The 12693-nt window shown below is 42.7% G+C and overlaps 1 protein-coding gene and 1 non-coding gene across 2 annotated transcripts in view; one reads left to right on the forward strand and one right to left on the reverse strand.

Annotated features, from left to right (window-relative positions):
• SHROOM3 (shroom family member 3) overlaps nt 1–12693 on the reverse strand; it is a 322301-nt gene that overhangs the window by 222801 nt on the left and 86807 nt on the right. The window lies entirely within an intron of this gene.
• Nucleotides 8869–8994, forward strand: LOC145521840 (small nucleolar RNA SNORA3/SNORA45 family). The gene has a single exon (XR_014065726.1). It is a non-coding gene; the product is annotated as a small nucleolar RNA SNORA3/SNORA45 family (small nucleolar RNA).

Below are 12693 nucleotides of genomic sequence, written 5' to 3' on the forward strand. Positions count from 1 at the left end.
TTGTGGATACTTGCTTAGTCCCTAGCTGTGTCATTACCTGTGTGCAAACCCTCCATAACCCAATTCCAAGCACCCCACTCTCTGACCACCTCCTCATTTCTTTCTTTTTTTTGTAACAGTTTTATTGAGATATCACTCATATTGTATATGATTCAGCCTTTTCAAGTGATCAGTTCAATGGTTTTAATGTACTCATAGAGTTGTTCAACCATTACCACCATCAACTTTAGAGTATTTTAATCACTACCCCCACAAAATATTAGTCTTCATGCCCCCTCCATTCTCCCATTGCTCCCAGTCTAGGCATCTCTGTGTATATATTCAACTATTTTGAGTATTTCATATCATACACTACATGGCCTTTTGTGCCTCATTTCTTTCCATTAGCATGTTTTCAAGGTTTATCTAAATTGTGGCAGAATGAAGTACCAGAATTTTATTCTCTTTTATTGTCAAATAATGCTTTATTATATGGATATGTTAGTTTTTACCCATTTATTAGTTGATGGACATTGTGTATAAACTTTTTATGTGATGAAAGCGTTCGTTTCTCTTGGGTCTGTGCCTAGGAGTGGAATTGCTGGATCATATGGTAACTTTAGGGCTTCTCAGGTGGCTCAGTGGGTAAAGAACTTGCCTGCAATGCAGGAGATGCCAGAGATATGGAGGAGAGCATGGCAACCCAGCCCAGTATTCTTGCCTGGAAGATTCCATTGACAGAGGGGCCTGGCGGGCTACAGTCCATAGGTCACAAAGAGTCAGACACGACTGAAGCGACTGAGCACAGCACAGCAGGGTAACTTTACATTTTGACATTTTAAGAAACTACGGGACAGCCAATTTTCTACTACCATTTTATAATCCCATCAACTGTGAATGAGAAATCTAATTTCTCTACAATCCTCCTCAACACTTGTTAGTATCTATCGCAGTTATTACAGGCATCCTGTTGGGTACGGAATGGTACCTCATTGTGGTTTCGATTTGCATTCCTTCTTCTCTCTTTTCAGCTCATTTGTTCTAATACTCTAACTCCAACAACTTTTTTTTTATTCCATTCATTTTTCCTATGGTGCTTTCACTGCTTCTCTCCCATTTCAAAAAAGTGCTCACTTCCTTTCTTATCCGTTTTAATGTCCAGGGACCATTAATAAAATCAGTTATTTGTATAAACTGTCAGCTTTTTTGCTCTTCTCTTTCGTCCTCATACTCATCTGGAAAATCCCCAGGCTTGGTTGTATCAAGCTCTCTATCAGTGTCATACTTTAATTTGCACCGATGCAAGAAGCTGGTCTCAGTTTAAATCCATGACCTTCAACCTCAAGTCGGCCCTTAATGTTACTTGGCAATGCTCAACCCATTCACTTGTCAATCCCCAAAGTCACTTTTTCCTCTTCTCCCCTGGTTAATTTCTTGGCTTTGTCAACTTCAACCCTGCACCACCATCCTCACACTGATGTTGCTTCCTATTTCACCAAGAAAAGAGATGCAATCAGAAGAGAATGCCCCCAAATTTTGCCATCACATGAACTTCTCTATTTACTTTATCATATTTCTGTTACTAAGATTGGACTGGCAATAGTGATAGGCCCTTTTGTACCCCAAATCTCATCTTTATCACCTACTCATGTACTCTATTCCAGCAACTGTTCCCTCTCAGGCATGATCACATTTTCCCACTCAATTGGATTATTTTCATTACTGAAAAAGATTCTATTATTTCTCTCATCTTAAAAAAGAAAATCTTATAATCCTAAATCTTCCTCCAGCTTTCCTGGAGGAAGATGTAGGATATTCACTTTTCTCTCTATAGCTTTTATCTCTCTTGAACTTCAGGATCACGTGTTTAATTGCCTGCTGTTAGATATTAATTTAGCAACTCAAATTTTACAAGCCTAAAATTAAACTCTCGGTGTTCCCCTGAACCAGCTCTTTTATGGCAAATAGCAACACTGTCTTCCAATTTCTCAAACCAAGAACCTTAAGAAGTCTCTCTCACATTACACATTGACTCTATCAGCAAAGCCTAAATTACTACTTCAAAAGTATGTTCCCAGTTTCATCATTTCTTGCCAGTGACACTGCTCCTGACCTGCTCTGACCTGTCACCATCTCTCACCTGGATATTTAGTGGGATCCTAACTGGCATTCCTGCTTCTGCCCTTGTGCCTCATCTACTCATTCCACATTCCCATGACATAATGTATTTTCTTTCTTTCTATCTTTTTAGTTTTTCCCAGCTTTATGGAGGTATTATTGACTTATATGTAAGTTTAATGTGCATAATGAGATGATTTAATATATGGTGTCCCATAATGTTATTATCAGCATAGCAGCCAGAGAGATCACTTTAAAACTAAGTCAAACACATCACTGTTTGGCTTAGAACCATCTAATGCCTTCTCTGCCCGCTTAGAGTAAAAGCTCAAGCCCTCTTAAAGGCCTTCAAGGCCCTGAACAATCACACGATCCGCCCCTCTCTATCTCCTTGTCCTTTCTCCTATCACTCTCCCTTGGGGTTACTCTACTTCAGCCACCCTGGCTTTGCTGAGATACCCTGAATTGTCTAAGGACACATCTACTACATGGTCTTTGCACCTGATGGATTTTTGTTTGGAACACCTTCCCCCAGGCAGCCATACGGTTCACACCCTTCCCTCCTTCAGGCCTACATTTTTCAGAAGCTTAGCAAAGGCTATTCCAAATCAGAAAATTTCTGGGGCAGCAAGGAGAAGTTGGAATAGGAAAAAGAAGAGAACAGAAACTGGATATTTAAACTTTGAGGAAGTTCTCCTAAAGGTCTTGTTACTTGTTATTTGACTTAATATTTACAACCTGCAAGATGAAGATGGTTATATATCCATTTTACAGATGAGCTAACAGAGACACAGAGGGATAAAGTCAGAACCCTAACAAATCTCTGGTCAGTGGTGGAACTTGGTATCCAGTCAAAAATCCAACCTCAAAACCTGTCCTTGGTCCACGACATCACAGATATCCAGCTTCCTATGTAGTTGAGAACAAGGTGGGAATGGATGCTCATTACGGAATTCAAATATTTGCAATAGTAAGGAAATCAATATGGCTTATTTCACAAATTCTTCACCTTGACTCTACCCTAAAATGAAACTTCTGTGTGCTCAACTGTGGGCTAATCAGATTCCAGAGATTCCTGGCCATCTCTCAACTAATCGTCTAGGATCACTTTTGCACGATAAAAATTCCATCAAGTGGTTCACTGCATGAGGACTCCGGTCACAAATTTACTCCTTCCAGTTGCTGCTAAGGAGGCATAAATAGAAGGTCCTGTCAATGAAGGAAATGGAAGGAAAGTAATTTGTTAATGGCTTTACTCAACAACGCCATTTCTAAAAGTCCATGCTGGGTGGCCCAAATATTTAGAAATCCACGCTCCACAGGCCTTTGAAGATGAGTGGTAACCCTGGGCCTCCTGCAGATGCCTGAGGAAGCTCGGGGTGTCTGGCTCCCCCGTAACTATGCTGCCATAACCCACCCCCACATTCATTATCTTTCAATTATCAGCTTGGCATTTCTTCCTCCCCTTGGCTTATTCTTCTCCCCTGACCTCTGACTTAAATATTTGCTTTTCCTTGTCTGGAATTCTTGCTCAAACTAACTTCAATCATTCAAAACCTGCACTATGAGGAGGCAGATGAATGTGGGGGAGCAGTGACAACCAAGAGACTTACACAGAATTGTTTGCACCAGGCCTCCTGGTCAACCTATCCCTCCTATTTAACAGTGATGAGTTACTCATTAAATGACCATGAACCAGCAGCAAGAGGCTGGTTTCTCCTGTAGGCTGGTTTTCTATAAACAGTAAATCAGCTCAATAGAAAGGCTGATTTAAAATGTCTTATCCATTCTGGTTTCTACTTCCTACAGTTGAACGTTAGGGATTAAATGGCAGTCAGGATACTAAGGAGCAGTCCCCTAAGTCTTATTAATTGTCATCAGTATAATGATAAATTCCAGCTGGAAACATTTCCCAGGTGCTAGTTAGTCTACAGGTAATCAATTTAATGCAAATAAAAATCTTGAGAGGTCAATTAGTATTGCACCCATTTTACGAAGGACAAATGTGAAATTATGGACCTTGCCACAAAGTCCAATATTAATTATGGGGAATTTAGACTCAGTTTAAGGCCAAATCCATTAGGCAACACACCTTCCTATGGCTGGCAACATCCAATGAAAATATTAATTTCCTTCTACATGTACTGGTATCTTCCATTGTCACACCCTCCTAGAAGCCAGCTGATTGAGGAGACTGAGAAGTGAAACCCGCAGGGGTCAGCCTCCTTGGGGAGGGACCAGGACTGACCTTAGGGCCATGATGACTGAGAACAATGGGCAGAACACCCATCAGAGATTGCATTTCTCTTGTGACCATGGTGAGAAGCTGCAGGCTAAAAATGCTGACCATCCCAGCAGTGCTGGGTAATGGTGACAAGGTGCCCTTGGGTGTCCTGTCACAGTCTAGGCTCCATGAGGACACCATTCTTCGGCCAACTTACTGTGTCTCCAGACAAGTCTAAATCCAATTGGTTTGGGGTACATCTTTATGTTTCAATTGACAATGACAACAATAAAGACTTGTCGAGTGTCTGCTTTGCATTAGTCATTGTGCCAGGTCCCAGGGAGACAGGGCTCCAAAAGTGAGACGTGGCATGGAATTCTCAGTTAGGGGGAAACAGACAGCTAAACTGACAATTCATCTGCTACGTGCTAAGTGTTATGATCAGAGTAAGCATATATATTTGAACCTGAGAGCTCCAATGGGGGTTGTGCCCCACCCCTAATAGCTTGGAAATGCAAGAAATAGTTTATGAGTGTTTAATCTGTAAAAATCAATGCACAATGGGTCAGAGTAGAGACAAGTAAAGAAAAATGAAGGAGATGTAATAACCCCTAAAGCACTACCTAGGTCTGAAATCCTGGTTAAGATAGTAAAGAATCTACTTGCGATGCAGGAGACTAGGGTTTGATCCCTGGGTTGGGAAGACTCCCTGGAGAAGGGAATGGCTATCTACTCCAGTATTCTGGCCTGGAGAATTCCATGGACAGAGGAGCCTGGTGGGCTGAAGTCCATGAGGTCACAAAGAGTCAGACACAACAGAGTGACTAACACACACACACCCACACACCAAAACAAAACAAAACAGCCATCAAGACCCGATATATGAGGAAAGATAAAGTTGGGTCCTAATGCTTCCTGTGTATGGAAAATCAACTGCAGGAGGCTCTCATATTTGAGGAAATTATTTTATTCCCAATGGAACTAGAGGTTGAAGTGTTTATACTTTCTAGCTAGTTATTATAAAAGAAGGAAGCCTTCAAGAGCAAGTTGGCAGAGAGAGCAGGGTTTGGTTCCAGTGGCCATCAACACTGACCTTCCTAGAAAAGAATGATTTCTTTGATGGCCTTGAAAACGGCTTTCAGGATTCTTTCTGTGCAATGGAGTGGGAAGTAATTACCTTTCAGACATTTTTCAAATGTTGGCTAAATTGGATGGCTGGAGAGGACCGTGTGGTCAGGGCATGCTGTCATTTGGTGATCGCTTACTGAGTTCTCTATTGAACACTTTGGGGAGGAGATTGCCTGCATTTAATCCTTAAACTGACACCATGAGGATAATACGGTTATGATGAACAGATGTGGAAGCTCAGATTATGGTGGTGTTTCCGAGCTTTTTTGCATCACAGCATCTCCTCCAGGGCTGGGAGGACCAATCTCTTGGCACACATGTACACGATTTTTTTTTTTTTAACATTTATTTATTTGGCTGCATTGGGTCTTGGTTGCAGCATGTGCGATCTTCATTGTGTCATGCAGGATCTTTCCTTGCAGTGCTCACACTCTCTAATTGTGGCGAGTGGGCTCCGAGCGAGTGGAGGCACATGGCTTAGTTGCTCTGTGGCATGTAGGATCTTAGTTCCCTGGCCAGGGATTGAACCCACGTCCTCTGCATTGCAAGGTGGATTCTTAACCACTGGACCACCTGGGAAGTCCCACATGTATACTATTTGTGGTGCACTGGAGGGAGAGTTTGAGTTGAACAGAGTTAAGTATCTTGCCTAGGGTAAGAAAGTGGCTGAGCTGAGTTTTAAAGCCCAGGCTGTGACTACAAAAACTGGGCTCCTAATAGCTATCTTATACTACACTGTATCATCATATTATATGTATGGTGTTACAAATTCTCACAAATATCTCGAAAGATGAATTATATTTGTATTTATCTTAAGAATGAATATAGCTCAGTCCCTCTATGATGCCGGTGTTGGAACACTGGGCACACCCTCACTTTAATGGGTTATCCCAGTAGATTGTATTTTCTTCAGCTTTTAGGATTCATCTTGTGGGTGCTTATTGCTTATTCACCTAGAATGTCAGGTTCAATGTCAACTGAGAAACAGGAAAAGCAACTAAATATATTAAGGATAACAGAACAATACACAAGTTTTAATCCCACGGCAACTCCCCCCATTTCAGTGGTATTACTCTCAGTTAAGCAATGAAGGAAGCAAGAAGTGTACATCTATTAACAAGACCATGGAGGATGGAGAGTAAGCTGTGGCTGTGAGCTGCCTATCTCGGCTGCTGATTCAGGGTTTGTTTCAGGAGCCTAGAACTGTTATGAAGCTGATTCCCCAGGGAAAAAAGGGGCATGGACACAAAGTTGCAATACTACCTATTAAAAGTATTTTACCCAGTGTTAACCCAACACCTCTTTTATCTATGTCTTAGAAAACCAGCCCATTACTGGCAGCTGCAACAATTCTCATTTACTAGTAAATGCTTTCCCATGTTTTGCAAGCAGGAGCTTTTTCAGACAAGACCATTTTTTTTTTCAATGTTAAAAATAAGGGGACTTCACTTGTCGTCCAGTGGTTAAGAATCTGCCTGCCAATGTAGGGGACATAGGTTCGATCCCTGGTCCAGGAGGATTCCACATGCTATAGGGCAACTAAATCTGTGTGCTACAACTACCAAACTCAAGCTCTAGAGCCCAGGAGCCTCAACTACTGAAGCTCATGTGCCCAAGAGCCTGTGCTCCACAACAAGAGAAACCACTGAAATGAGAAGCCTGTGCACCGCAACTAGAGAGTAGCCCTCACTCACTGCAACTAGAGAAAAGCTCAAACACAGCAACAAATACCCAGCACAGCCAAAAACAAATAAAAGAAAAAAATATATAAATATATTTATATAAATATAAGTAATAACAAAGAAAAGAAATGTGAACCTCTGAAGAAAAAAGGGAATCTTCGATCTCAATATATCATCACTCAACTCAAAAGAATTGGGCCAGGAGCCCCAGTAAGAGAGAAATTGTGCCTCATATATTTCCAAGAACAAAATCAATAAGAAATCCATTTGAGTATATCATCCTGTTTCATTTGTGAGAAAGCTCTATTTCATTGTTAAAGTTGAGCAAATGGTTCCAAATCAGATGACAGTAGTCAATGCCCAGACCTAGATCAAAACTACTGAATAGTAAGGTTTATGCCATAACCGAGAGATTTAAAAGAATGAAAATTATGTAAACTTTCTCCCTTCCTCCAAACTCGACAGAAAGGTGATTTTAAAAAAAAGCTTTGTTTTTGCTGGACTGGAAGAAAAACAAGGAAAAGAGCAAAAGAGGAAGTCATTGGTCAGGATGGCTGATGCAAAGTTCAACCCTCGGGATAGAAGGGGAAGAAACCCTCAGAAGAGCCGCGGATCTGGGAGCAGGAAGACTTGTCCCTCCACTCCCCTTGGAGAATCCTGAAAGGAAACATCCTCACAGACTGTCCTGTGCCAGCATGCAGGGCTACAGCAGAGTGGCAGTGACCACAGGGCAGGTCCAGCCAGAGAGACCCTCTGAGACAGACTCTCTACGTCCCCCTCCACATTTCCTGCAGCGTCAGAGCAGCACAGAAGAGTGGCAGACATCGTCTCATTGTTTCCGTTCTCCCTTCCCTGAGATGGGGCAAGAGTTTGGCAGAGAAAAAGCCAGTGGGCTGGCTTGTAGTCTCATGGTGGATGGACCAGGAAGCCTCAGGACAGGGGTAGACCACAGACATCAGCTGGAGAAGACGCTTGAGAATCCCTTGGATTGCAAGGAGATCAAACTAATCAATCCCAAAGGATATCAACCCTGAGTGTTCATTGGAAGAATGGAGGCTGAAGCTGAAACTCCAATCTTCTGGCCACTTGATGTGTAGAGCTGACTCATTGGAAAGACCCTGATGCTGGGAAAGACTAAAGGCAGGATGAGAAGGGGGCATCTCAGAGGATGAAATGGTTGGATGGCATTACTGACTCAATGGATATGTGTTTGAGCAAGCTCTGGGAGATGGTGAAGGACAGGGAAGCCTGGTGTGCTGCACTCCATGGGGTCTGAAGCAGCTACATACATAAGCCTCACTGCTACCTACTGCTGATGTCCATTGTTGTTCAGTAGCTAAGTTGCGCCTGACTCTTTGCAACCCCATGAACTGTAGCCCCCCAGGCTCGTCTGTCCATGGGATTCTCCAGGCAAGAATACTGGAGTGGATTGCCGTGCTCTCCTCCAGGGGATCTAACTGACCCAGGGATCAAACCCTTCCTTGTCTCTTACGTCTCCTGCATTGTCCCTTTACTACTAGCGCTACCTGGGAAGCCCAGCAGTGAGGACAGATGCCAAAAGCCAAAGCCAGCTCAGAAGAGGCTCCTCCCAAGATAGATCTCTCAGTTGCCCACCCCTTAAAGATCAGTCATACATAAGAACACTAGGAACCAAGATCATTCTTAGGGAGAAAGTTTTTTTAAAAAGTAGGAAGAGAAGAAAATTCCTAACTAAGAATTTACTGGAGGACTGGGTTTCCTGTGTCCAGATCTACATCCTGGCATCTCATCCTGGTGTGCTGGAGTCCTCAGAGGGTGTCTGCTAATCTGGATTCACCAACCAGGGCAGTCGGGGCCCCGGTAGTCCCCAGATCAGGAAAAAGCCCTCACTGGCTCCTAAAGGGAGTGGGGTGACATATTTTCTCATACCCATCAGGGAGGCGGTACATGCCATGGTTTATCAGAGATCTTTTTCTCTTTCTCCTACAAAATTCTGGGGAAGGAAATGCTCCCAAATTAGACTGTCATGGCCAATGGCAAATTCTCCAGTAGAAGAGCTGGGAAGATGAAGGGTATGTAAGGGGGTTTGAAGTCACATGAAGGGAGGTGTGTTTAAAAGCTAACCTAACAGGCAGTGATCAAGACCATCCCCAACAAAAAGAAATGCAAAAAGGCAAAACGGTTGCCTGAGAAGGCCTAACAAATAGCTGAGAAAAGAAGAGAAGCTAAAGGCAAAGGACAAAAAGAAAGATACATCCATTTGAATGCAGAGTTCTAAAGAATAGCAATGAGAGATAAGAAAGCCTTCCTTGGTGATCAATGCAAAGAAATAGAGGAAAACACTAGAATGGGAAAGACTAGAGATCTCTTCAAGAAAATTAGAGGTACCAAGGGAACATTCATGCAAAGATGGACACAATAAAGGACAGCAGTGATATGGACCTAACAGAAGCTGAAGATATTGAGAAGAGGTGGCAAGAATACACAGAAGAACTATACAAAAAAGATCTACATGACAAAGATAACCACGATGGTGTGATCACTCACCTAGAGCTAGACATCCTGGAATTCAAAGTCAAGTGGGCCTTAGGAAGTATCCCTACAAACAAAGCTAGTGGAGGTGACGGAATTCCAGTTGAGCTATTTCAAATCCTAAAAGATGATGCTGTGAAAGTGCTGCACTCAATATGCCAGCAAATTTGGAAAACTCAGCAGTGGCCACAGGCCTGGAAAACGTCAGTTTTCATTCCAATCTCAAAGAAGGGCAATGCCAAAGAATGTCAAACTACCGCACAATTGCACTCATCTCACACGCTAGTAAAGTAATGCTCAAAATTCTCCAAGCCAGGCTTCAACAGTACCTGAACTGTGAACTTCCAGATGTTCAAGCTGGATTTAGAAAAGGCAGAGGAACCAGAGATCAAATTGCCAACATCTGTTGGATCATCAAAAAAGCAAGAGAGTTCCAGAAAACATCTACTTCTGCTTTATTGACTATGCCAAAGCTTTTGACTGTGTGGATCACAACAAACTATGTAAAAATTCTTAAAGAGATGGGAATACAAGACCACCTGACCTGCCTCCTTAGAATTCTGTATGCAGGTCAAGAAGCAGCAGTTAGAACCAGATGTGGAACAACAGACTGGTTCCAAAGAGGGAAAGGAGTACATCAAGGCTGTATATTGTCACCCTGCTTATATAACTTATATGTAGAGTACATCATGTGAAATGCTAAGCTGGATGAAGCACAAGCTGGAATCAAGATTGCCAGGAGAAATATTAATAACCTCAGATATGAAGATGACACCACCCTTATGGCAGAAAGTGAAGAACTAAAGAGCCTCTGGATGAAAGTGAAAGTGGAGAGTGAAAAATTAGGCTTAAAACTCAACATTCAAAAAACGGAGATCATCGCATCCGGTCCCATCACTTCATGGCAAATAGATGGGGAAACAATGGAAACAGTCACAGACTTTATTTTGGGGGCTCCAAAATCACTGCAGATGGTGATTGCAGACGTGAAATTTAAAGACGCCTGCTCATTGGAAGAAAAGCTATGCCCAACCTAGACAGCATATTACAAAGCAGAGACATTATTTTGCCAACAAAGGTCCGTCTAGTCAAAGGTATGATTTTTCCAGTTGTCATGTTTGGATGTGAGAGTTGGACTATAAAGAAAGCCAAGGGCCAAAGAATTGATGCTTTTGAACTGTGGTGTTGGAGAAGACTTTTGAGAGTCCCTTGGGCTGCAAGGAGATCAAACCAATCAGTCCTAAAAGAAATCAGTCCTGAATATTCACTGGAAGAACTGACGCTGAAGCTGAAACTTGGATACTTTGGCCACTCGATGTAAAGAACTGACTCATTGGAAAAGACCCTGATGCTGGGAAAGACTGAAGGCAGGAGAAAAAGGGGACGACAGAGGATGAGATGGTTGGATGGCATCATCGACTTAGGGGAAATGAGTTTGAGCAAGCTCCAGGAGTTGGTGATGAACAGGGAGGCCTGCCATGCTAGTCTGTGGGGTTGCAAAGAGTCGGACATGACTGAGCGACTGAACTGAATTGAACTGAACAGGTGGGATAGGCTGGGAGGTGGGAGGGAGGTTCAAGAGGGAGGGGACATATATTTACCTATGGCTGATTCATGTTAATGTATGGCAAAAACTAACACAGTATTGTAAAGCAATTATCCTACAATTAAAAATAAATAAATTAAAAAATTCTAACCTGTGTTTTCCAGAAAATAATAATTTTAAAAAAAGGATCAGGATTTAAACCATACGTAATTGAATTATCTTGAATTAGAAAAACTTTCGATTTCTATTACCAAGTAGAAATTAGGGCTCACGAGTTAATTTCAAGTATAGAGAAATAAAATGACTTCTTAGCTCACTGACATTTGTGTTAGTATAAATTTTCTCTCTCGATACGTTTTAATGTAAATTCACTGTTACTATTTTGATTTTACCTCAAATGTCAGAATGAGAGGCTTGATGTTCTCTTAAAGGAGTTTTCATCCTCAGGACAGGAATCAGAGGGACCTTTATCGGGAGATGGAATGGTGGGCATCACAGTGGCCCCCCCAGCATCCACTTCGTCCTTCCTTCACTTCGTTCACTGTGAAGCAGCCATGGTGACTACATTTCTGAATGAGCCCACCTCCACGATGCAGGGACCAGGTCAGGAAAGCCAAGCTCCAGCTAGCCAGCCCATGACGTTTCCCAAGTCTGAGGGCTATCACGAGTGGGCTATCAGCCAGCAGTGGGGACAGGCCTCCTCTCTCTGCAGATGGACACTGAAACAGGGAGCTGGCCTAAGTTTGAAATTGACACCATAGAAGGTAAAGAAAAGATGCCTGGGCCTTCCCTGGTGGCTCAGTGGTAAAGGATCCACCTGCCAATGCAGGACACAGGGTTCAATGACTGATCCAGGAAGATCCCACGTGCCTCAGAGGAACCAAGCCCCTGAGCCACAGCTACTGAGCCCATGATCCAGAGCATGGGCATCACAACGACTGAGCCCACATGTCACAACTACTAAAGCCCACAGGCCCTGGAGTCCATGCTCCACAGCAAGAAAAGCTACTGCAATGAGGAGCCTGTGTACCGCAACTAGACAGTAGTCCCTGCTCACCGTGCCGCAGCTAGAGAAAAAAGCCTGCGCAGCAATGAAGACCCAGCACAGCCAAAAATAAAGAAATAAAATTATTTTTTAAAAAAGAAAAGATGTCTGACAAGTTACTAAATCAAATCAACTCTGAGCCCACTGCTTCCGACCTTCTAGTGCTGAGTCAAACGTCTGTTTTTTTGTTTGACGTGGTTTGAGTTGGGCTTGGTATCTCATGCAACCAAAGAACCCTGAAATGTTGCAGTTGGAGAGGGCACTTTCTCAGCTCCTAAATCTGAATGTGTGAGTAAAGCAGGGCCTCGCAACAATTACCTCATATTTTCATGTCTTTTGTTTAGAAGCATATTCAATGAGAAAAAACAACAAAGGAATAAAAGCAAATTCTATGAAATGAAAACCACAGTGTGTGTGCTTGTGTGTGAGTGTATTTGTATTAGCCACTCAGTCCTGTCCA

The sequence above is a fragment of the Giraffa tippelskirchi genome, chromosome 1 (genome assembly GCF_054371585.1).
Source record: "Giraffa tippelskirchi isolate mGirTip1 chromosome 1, T2T-mGirTip1v1.2.pri, whole genome shotgun sequence".
In the NCBI taxonomy this organism is placed as follows: domain Eukaryota; kingdom Metazoa; phylum Chordata; class Mammalia; order Artiodactyla; family Giraffidae; genus Giraffa; species Giraffa tippelskirchi.